We start from the raw sequence: 10,775 nt of genomic DNA on the forward strand, positions 1-10,775 counted from the left end.
AGAGAGAGGCAAAAGTTCTAGGGCAGAGACAGAATGGCCCAGCAAACAAGAAAAGCCTAATTAACACATCGCAGCAGAACAGAACATCTTTGTACTGAGTTCTTATCTTTTCTATGACCTTAAAATTATTTTTACAAATGAAATACTTTACAAAAACAAGAGAGAAAAAATCTGGGTTGCTCTCCACAATAAAAAAAAGTTATAATTTTTTCTTTCAAACAAAGGTCTTTTTTTTTTTTTAAGAGAGTCAGCTGGAGACAAAAACACGGTAAATGAAGACCCTCAGGCCAGCCTCCCACCCCAGCCTGGAAGTCTAATTCCTTGTGTCAATCTGTGTAACAAATTGTCTGTACTCTCAGCCATGGGCACAGGTCAATGCAGACACCCACAGTTGATCACATGCTGAGAGTAAGAGACTGTGCATGCTCCACCCTAAACAGGACATCTTTATCAACCCTACTCAACCCATCAAGGCTCAAGGAACATCACAGCAGAGGGGGCAGAAAGGATGGAACAGCTGGAGGATAGAGAGGAGGGCTTTGAAATGCTGTCTTCTGGATGTGGTGTGACTATTGCAGTCATGAGCTTGCAGCAGCTCTGGTTACCCACACCATCAAGCCAGCCAACACTCCCTCATAGATGGGGTTAGGTGCTACCCAAGTCCCACCCCTTATGAAGGCTCTGTTGGAAGTTGACAGCTACTGGGGGAGGGAGACTCATTCTTCCTTGAGGATATGGCCACTGGCAGGTTTCCCACGTTCCAGTAGATGGCCCCCACCCCACGTTTGCACTGATAACCCACAATGTCCAATTCCCCTGCTCTAGCTCCTCCTATATACTCCCTGACACACCCCTCTCCCAACTTCATGGGAAATGGGGTTTGAATATGACCACACTTTGTTGTATACAAATATGACATTCTCAAAGAATTAAAACAACGTTCTCTATGCCATTCCAAGGCTTTAGCAGCCTAGCCAACAGCCTAAGACACAGGAGACTTGAGGTATATGGCATTCCTGAATAACAAGAGAATATGATTTTCTTTACAATTCCTTTTAACCTCTCTGCAGATATCTGACATTAGTCTGCTGATATCTGACCTTGGTCTGTCTTCACACAAACCATCTCTTGACACATGTTCGTTCATCTACCCCATAACTGACACCACAGGCTCTGTGGTCAAAGACGATGGCTGGTAACAAGACTGGGCTAGAATTTAATAGAGTTGTTACTATTAATATGGTCCTTTACCATTTACAGTAACTAAGGATGTTTTCAATTAACCCTACTGATAGAAAATTTCCTTGAAAAGTGAATTAACTAATTTAATGGAATTGACTAAAGTGATTATATACTAATGGAAGTGGAATGCAAATTTGACAAAAATTATAATAATGTTACAAGTGACTGGAATTTAGAAAACACAGTCCAAAAGGGAACTTTTAGACTCAAGTCATTCTACACTCCTAGTATCACACCTGATCCCAGATCTCTAGGCACACCCTGGCCTACCCAGTGTGTGGTGTGACCTGCTGCTCTCTCCACCATTTGAGTCTTCTTGTTCTCCTCCCCAACTCAACCCTAACTCTACTGTCTCCACTCTGTGAAACCTTCATCAGCATAGACAGCATGTAAGCGTCAAGACTTTTAAAGAAAACTGAGGGGAAATAGAAGGTTTATTCCAACAGGGAAAAGATTCACAAGTCAGAGAGACTAGAATACTGCGAATCCACCTCTTGGAGTGTTTTCTTGGGTGATCAGGGAAACACAACTATAGTATGCACTGATGTCCTTTGCTGTATATATTTGTAAGAACAAAATACTAAAACCATCAGTGCCTAGTACCAAAGGAAGGGCTAAGCAGCAGTCCTCATCCAAAGTATCAAGGCTTCTGTGACCAACAAAAGCCATATCTTTAAACAACTTTTCGGGTGCAGAGATGGGCTTAGTGGATAAAGGGCCTATTGCACAAACATGAGGAACTGAGTTCAAATTTCCTACATTCATGTGAAAAGCTGAGAAGTGACTGAGTGTACCTGTAATCCCAGCAGGGAAAGAGTGGAGCAGAGACAGGAGAACACCTGGGACTTACTGACTAGCCCTTCTAGCTGAACTATCAAGTTCCACCTTCACAAAGAAACCTTGTCTCAAAAACTAAGACAGAAGCCAACTGTAGAAGTGCACACCTTTGATCTCAGCACTCAGGAGGTGGAGCCAGGTGGATTTCTGTAAGTTTGGGGTCAGCCTGACTTACATAGTGAGTTCTGGGACAGCCAAAACTACATAAGGAGACCCTATTCCCCTGTCCCTCCCCAAAAAAACTAAGGTAGAGAACAATATATATACACATATATATATGTAACAATTAAGAAAATAGGCTAGGAATTTGAAAGAGAACAAGAGGGTACATGGGAGGGATTTGGAGGGAGCAAATGGATGGAGGAAATGAAGTAATTATATTATAATCTCAAAAAAATAGAAAACTAATCTAAAACTGTCCAGAGTTGACCTCTGGTCTACACACACACACACACACACACACACACACACACACACACACACACACACACACACACCTTCAATGGGGCAATATTCAAAGATGTTGTGCTCATTGGGTGTGTTTTTGTTTTTGTTTTTGTTTCATCAGTGTGACATAAGCTCAGGTCATCTAGGAAGTGGGAGCCTTAGCTGAGGAATTACCTCCATCGGGTTGGCCTGTGGCCAAGTCTGTGGAGCACTTCTTAACTAATGATTGACATGGGATGGCTCAGGCTACCAAGGGTGGTGCCACCTCCAAGCAGGTGGTCCTGGGTGTATAATAAAGCAGACTGAGAAAGCTGTGGGGAGCAAGTCAGTGAGGAGTGTTCCTCCATGGCCTTTGCTTCAGTTACTGTGTCCACTTCCCTTCAGAAGAAAGCATGAGCTGTAAGATGAAATGAACCCTTTTCTCCCCAAGATGATTTTGGTTGTGATGTTGATCACAGCAATAGAAAGCAAACCAGGACAGTAGAGACACTGATTTTTCTCGCCAGCACATTGCTCACCTTCTTGTTTTATGTGGTGCTATAATGTGTACCTTTAACGTCTACCAGAAAGCTGAGTGTTGAAGACTTGGTCCCCAGCTCATTCATATACTATCAGGAGATGGTGGGAACCTTAGGAGATGGAGCTTCGTTGGAGGAAGTTAGATCACTGGAGGCACACTCTTGAAGGGATACTGGGGCCCTGCCTCTGTTCCTCTCTCATCACCTTGCTGCCATGCTGTGAACAGCTGTTTTCACTTATCCTGAGTTCACCCTCACTAAAACAGTGATGGGGCAAAGTGGCCAAGTAGTAACACCTCTGAAGATAGACAAATCTCTACACAGCAAGTTCTTACCTCAGTCAGATCTCCCAGTGGTCACACTTATGGAAGCTGACTTTGGGGAACTTGAATTCATCTTCCCGGAAGGCTCCATCTGCTTAGTAAACTTCAGCATATCAGCATGGGCTCTGGGACATCAATGTGAGCACTACCTGGAAGCTTGTAAACACAAAGTCTTGGGCACCTTCTTGATCTCCTGAAACCAAAATCGTTGAAGACAGAGCCTGGAAATCTGTGGTTTAGCAAGCCCTCAGGGGATTAAGAACCACTGTCAGTATGAAATATTCAATATGTGAAATTTCTTTTTTTGTTGTTGTTTTTTTTTTGTTGTTGTTGTTTTTCGAGACGGGATTTCTCTGAGTAGCTTTGGAGCCTATCCTGGCACTCCCTCTGGAGACCAGGCTGGCCTCGAACTCACAGAGATCCGCCTGCCTCTGCCTCCCGAGTGCTGGGATTAAAGGCGTGCGCCGCCGCCACCACCACCACCACCACCACCCGGCTAATCTATGCAATTTCTCACAAGCTGTTTTTCACTTGTTGAGAACAAGATGGAGTCCCTGACCTCAGACTCAAGCATGTGTCTCAAGTATCTTCCAAGACCCATCCCTAGGAAAGGTTGGTCCCCTGCCTCTGTGACAAAGAGCTACAAGTTGTTAAGAGTAATTAAAAAAAAAAATGTACCTTTGAGAATAGCCCGATGGTGTACCAGTTTCAACTGAAATTAGTTACTATTGGTTATCCTATGGTATAAAAAGGCCTGTGGTGGTGATGAGAAGGTGGAAGCTCATCCATGAAGAGAATGATCTGCCTGCAAATCCTTTATCAGGGTCTCCAACATGACAGCTACAGCAACAGTTCCCTTGTCATTTCTCCCACATGCTGTAAGCACCTGGCTTATGCTACTTTACTGTCTGTCTGCAGCTCTTATCTATCTGCTACTTAGTGCTTGTTCCTCTATTTTTTCTTGTTATACACTTTACAAATTCACCCATTCTAAGCCAAAGCACAGCTATCATGGTTCATTCCCCCCTACAGAACATACTGGAAAAACAGACACATTAAAAACAAATTTCAGAAGATGGAGAGATAGCTCAGTGGTTAAGAGCACTAGCTGCTCTTCCAAAGGAAGAGGTTCATGTTCCCAGAACCCATGTGGTACCTCACATCTATAACTCCAGTTCTAGGGTATCTGATACCCTCTGGCTTTTATGGATACTGCATGCATGTGATGCACATACAGTGAAACACTCATACTCATGAACCAAAGTAATAAAATAGTTTAAAAAAAAAAAAGTTTGCATATGCAGCCTCACTTTCTTTTCCTGTTTCTGTATTAAAATACCCTGACGAAAGCAACTTGAAGGGAAAGGGGTCTGTTTGGCTCATAGTTACAGGTTTAGTGCACCATGGTAGGGAAGCCACCATGACAGTTGCTTGAGGCAGCTGGTCACATTATATCCATATCAGAAACAGAGAGCAATGAATGTGTGCTTGCTAGTGCTCATCTCATATTTCTTCATTTATATATCACAAGATGCTCTGTCCAGGGAATGGTCCCACCCACAGTAAAGATGGTTCTTCCCACACGAATCAGTGATAATCCTCCACAGACCTGTGTGGTGGCTGTCATCCAGGTGATTCTAGATTCCATCAAGTGGGAACTAATGCTAACCACCACACATTCTGATTAAATAATGAGCATGTTACTTGGTGGATGCCAATGAGGTGTAAAGCAAAGATTGCTGAAACCTACTAGCAAAGGTATTCTGGTCCTGTGCATCGTGTGTGTGTGTGTGTGTGTGTGTGTGTGTGTGTGTGTGTGTGAGAGAGAGAGAGAGAGAGAGAGAGAGAGAGAGAGAGAGAGAGAGAGAGAGAGAGAGAATATAACACCTGTTGTCCCTTGAGTCATGTTTCTTTATCATTTCAACTAGGAGATGGTGGAGCCAAGAGACAAAACATGGATAGAGGTGATCCTAAAATTCTGTATTTGGTGACATGCATTAATCTATCTCTTCATTTTATCACTGAGTTTGAGCCGGTTATCTTATTATTTACTGCTAACTCTCTTCCAATACAATGTGATCCTGAGTATAAGAGACATATTTAGCTCAGAGAAAAATACTGGGAGAAAATATATTTAACAAGTAAAGCCTTGTATCATCTTGATGGAAGGCTTATAGAGATTCATTTTCTCCAGTAGTTTTCCCAATCATCATAACATGACCTTTGTAATCAGAAATATATATTTAAAAAAATAATAGAGCGAGTTATTTTTAAACATCTCATTTTAAAAGAAAATCGAGAACCAGTAGAATCACAGATAATAACAGTGGTATGGGTCCCTGGACAGATGGTAAAGCAAGGAAGCAGGAACACAGTGCTCAGAGTCAGTAGCAATGAGGTGTTAAGCAGACAATTAACACTTACATTCTAAATAGCAGCTGAATATAAATGAGAGCAGATGGGGCTCAATAGCTATGAAAAGACCTAGGGCAGGACAGCCATGAAAGAAAGATAAACAAGCAAACGTTTGGAGAACTGAGGCTTATCCCTGGGAGCACTGGCTCAGTTTACAGCTTTTATTTCCTGTAACCCTTGTCCCAACTCATGTATGCCAGGAGTCAAAGGTGCTCCATGCATCCCTGGAATATGACACTTTGTTAAGACCCAACACACACTACATGCTTCCTGTGCATCAAACACAAAGTACATATTTACACATCTAATATGTCTACCTGAAAGTTTATTTCATTTCTATTTATGTGTACGTCTGTGTATCTACAGAAATGTGCATATGTATGCAGTGCCCAGAGAGGCCAGAAGAGGGTGTCAGATCCCCTAGAGCTGAAGTTACAGGCCATTTTAACCAGCCTGACATGGGTGCTAAGAACTCAAGTCCTCTGAAAGAGCAGCAAACTCTCTTACCCACTGAGCTATCTTCCCAGCTCATGAATGTATTTTTTAATTGTATTTAATTGTGTATATGTGTGTTTTTGTTGATATATGCACAGGTGCACATATGTGTGTGAATGCATGTACATATGTGTGTATATACACATAGACACCAATGCTCAACCCTGAGGCCATTCCTCATAAATCATGCACATTTTTGTTTGTTTGCTTGCTTGTTTGTTTTTGAGGCAGAGGCTCTCGCTGGAACCTGAGACTCACCCATTAGTCTAAGCTCACTGCCCACTAAGCCTCATGTCTCACCTCTGAGCACTGGGATTATAGGTGTGTTATAAGCATGCACCATAAGTCAGTTTTGTTTTGTTTTGTTTTTTAATGCTTGAGTTCTGGGGATTGAACTCAGGCATTCATTTTTACAAAGCAAACACTTCACCAACTGAGCTATCTCCCTGGCCCCTCAAATGCTGAACTTATGCTGCTTCAGTTAATTTCCTGCAATGCAGCTTCCATGACTATCCTGATTACATGGATTAGATGGCAACTTAAGACTTATACCTGACTCAAATTTATGTAAGTGGAAAATGGTGGAGCTGGAAGTTGAGTGCTTTGCAGAACCTGCCTGCCTCCCTCTAGACACCACGGCAGCCAATACTTTGTGGAATTTATAAAATGTCTCTTGCACACTGCCCGAGTTTCTGTGTTGCTGTCAAAATAAAGATTTCAGAGCTTTCTTGTTCTTTGTTGTCCATGAAGTCTGAGCACTCTTGATCAGAGATAAATGCAATTATTGAACAAGCCTGACTGACAGAAGGTGATTCAGAGCCTCTCAGGACAGGGGAGAATAAGGAAACCTGGGGCTCAGAGCTCTGGGTGGATAATCAGCTTGATAAATACATTCTCAGGGCTCAGAGTCACTGAGCACTGTGAGGGATGGATTGCCCATCACTTAGTGGACATGATGAAAATTGACCAGACGGGATCTCAAGAAGCCCAGCCTACCAGACACAATTTTTGATGGGAATGACTCAAGGACAAAACTGAAGCAGACCTAACGGTGCTGGGGAACACCAGCATCAACCAAACAAGAGAGCAGAGTCACAAGAAACAGAGAGGACCGATGAGGCAGACACATATCAGATTCTTCACGCTGGACATAATAGGGTACTCCTGGAATCCGGCACTCAAGAGGCTGAGGCAGGAGGATCACTGTGTGGCAAGACCCCAATTAAATTAAATAAAAATTAAAGTATCCTCTCAGTTGCTCCTACCAGTTGTCCTTTTCCAAGGGAAAAAAAAGTTGAATGTGTTGGGAAGGGACACAAACCCTCTAGAGAAAGTCACAGCAAAGCATCCTGATGACCACCTATGCTGACTAGTTTTATGTGAACTTGACATGAGCTAGAGTCATTTTGGGAGAGGGAACCTCAGTTGAAAAATGCATCCACCAGATTGGCCCATGATGAATTTTCTTGGTTGATGTTTGATGTGGGAGGGCCCATCTCATTGTGGGTGATGCTACTCCTACTCGTGAGCTGCTGGTCCTAGGTTCTATAAGAAAGCAAGCTGAGCAAGTTGTGGGAAGAAAGCCAGTAAGCAGCACTCCTCTATGGCCTCTACATCAGCTCCTGCCTCAAGGTTCCTACCTCAGCTTCCTGCCCTGACTTCCCTGGAAGATTGACTTACAAGCTGTAAGCAGGAACACTTTTCTCCCCACATTGTTTTTGGCCATGGTGTTTTATCACAGCAATTGAAACCCTCACTAGGACACCACGCCAAGCTAGGAAGGAACCAGTGCAGCCAACACCATGTGTTTCTAATGAGATTGGGCTGTTCCGTTAAAACAGATGCCAACCTGGGAAACAATACCATAGCATCAAGCCTAGCAAGATACAATCAGATGAGTCCCAACACTACCAGGTCCCCGCTCCAGACAGGTGGGTATTTGAAACCACATCTGCTGTCATTGCCACTGAAAGCTACTTGTAGACTGAGCCTGCTGTTGGCTGAGCTTTGCAGAGAAGAAGCTGTGTGGAGAGGAACAGCATTGGGAAATGGAGAAGTGGATAAGGAGTGGGCACCAGCTGGCTTTTACACAATTGAGCTCACTTGGGTAAACAAAAGTTATAACTTAGTGTGCCTCCTGCTAGCATAGTCCTAGCTGGGGTTCTGACTTTCCATTTCACACTCCATTTGGCTTTTAGGAGCCTTAACATCTGATGACATTTTACACCATTTAGGAGGTCTGATGACCAAGAAATCTCTAGAAGAGCTAAGTAAGGTATCTCGACAGGTAAAGTATTTGATTTGCAAGCACGAAGGCCTGAGTTCAAGACCTAGGACCCCTGTAAAGAATCCAGGAGGGTGGTATATGTTAATAATCTTAGCATGGCTGGGGGACAGAGTTAGCTGGACCTCTGGGGCTTACTGGCTAGCCACCTAGCCCAGTTGACAAGTCTCAGATCCCAGCAAGAGACCCTGTCTTAAAAAAAATGTTATTGGATCCCAAGGAAAAACATCCAAGATTGTCCTCTGGTCTCCACATGTATACCCAAACGTGCATACACACACACACACAGAGAGAGAGAGAGAGAGAGAGAGAGAGAGAGAGAGAGAGAGAGAGAGAGAGAGAGAGAGTTCTAGAATTACGAAAGGAGACGTGGATATTTTCTACCCTACTTAAACTCAAATGTACAGTCACTGGGTGTCTTCATCAGGAGCCTGACAGGGCACCCCTTGGTGATGAATGAACAAACCTGTACCTTCTAGAAGTGAATTAAAATCTCAGGTAAAACATGACCTGAGAAAACACCTTCCCAATGCAGCCCACACCAACCAGACATCAGAACAGATGAGACACTGCACTCTATCTCTGTGTCTGCCTTGCTTTGACTCCAGACCCAGAATTCCCTGCCCCATTGATGACATTTGGCATGGCATCCAATTCCCAACGTTCTTCAATCCAACATGCGACCTAAGGAATAATGATCTCCGAGTGTTACCAACCATGTAGAATCGAGCAGGGATAACCCATCCCTGGTCATGATAATACACTGATGTGATTACAGCCCAAAACCTGACAAGCACTTAATCAGTCACAGGGACCTCTTGGCAAGCATCTGTGAATTAGCCACTAAACTCTGAAGCATCAGATCTTGTTGAGCAAGCACTAACTAACTGGGTGACTGCTGCAAGACAGACAGCATGCCAGGTTGGAAGGAACATAAACCAGGTGTGATAGCTCAACTGAAATTTTGGCACTCTGGAGGCTGAGACAGGGGAATGAGCATGAGTTCAAAGTCAGGCAAGGATACAAAGTGAGATCCCATCTCAACACACCATCCCGGGGTGGGGGGGGGGGAGATAAGAATAGTTGTGACTCATCAACTGGATGTGGAGGCACATTCCTGTAATCCCAGAACTTGGGACAGTGAAACAGGTGACCCATGATTTCCCCAGTCATCTGCAAACTGTTGAGAGGTTTTGAACTCTTAGGAGGTAAGACCTAGTGAAGGAAGCCAGGTCATTAAGCGAATACCACTAGAGGGCTAGTGGGAGTTGGAAATGCTTCATATTCATTGATAAGATCTAGAATCACCATGGAGACAAACCTCTAAGTGTGTCTATGAAGAATTAACTATAAAGACTAGTTAATTATGGTAGGAATTCACCTAAATGTGAATAGCACCATCCCATAGACTGGAGTTCTGGCATTAAAAAAAAAAATGGGGAGGTGCTGAGCACCAGCATTCATTTCTTTCTGCCTCTGGGCAGCAGATACAGTGTGGCTTTTCCCAAGCTCCTGCCACCATGCCTTCCCTGCCAATATGAACTGTAAACATGCAAACTGTGAGCCAAGAAGCCCTTCCTGCACCAAATGACTTTTGTCATGTATCCTGTTACACTCGTGAGAAAATCAACTGATAACAAAACTTTAGCCCTTCCTCTTCCATTTCTCAGCCACATGACATGAATAGGACTTCTCTGCTTTGAGCTCCCCTGTTCTTTGTATCTGCTTGAGAGGACAAGGCTAAACAAGACTACTGAAATGTAGCCTACATCAAACTGGGGCAAGAGAGGCACAGCTGAACAGCAGTGGACCATCTAGAGTGGGGGCTGATGGGAGATGTGTCATTCCAGGTGCTGCCTCAGAGAGGCTTTGGAGGCTTTGGAGAATGCACTGATCAGAATCTCTGATCACCTGGCAATGATTTGTTGTGGGGGGGGAAAATGATTGTAGCAAACATTGTGTGCTTCCAGGGCTTGATTTTGATGTAGTTTTGCTTCTGAAAGAGGCATTCACTGGTTTATGAACTGATAGTGGCAATCTTCAACCTCCACCAGAGACGAGGGACATGCATGAGGCTTCAAGGCACCATCAGGCAGTGACGATGATAGCATCAGGTTGCCAAAGGCAGATAGGGTATGGTGATTCATGCATGAGCTCCAGGAGGTAGGGGCAGGAGGATTGCTGCAAATTACAGGTGAAGCTGGTCTGTATGGT

The sequence above is a fragment of the Cricetulus griseus genome, chromosome 7 (assembly GCF_003668045.3).
Source record: "Cricetulus griseus strain 17A/GY chromosome 7, alternate assembly CriGri-PICRH-1.0, whole genome shotgun sequence".
Lineage (NCBI taxonomy): Eukaryota > Metazoa > Chordata > Mammalia > Rodentia > Cricetidae > Cricetulus > Cricetulus griseus.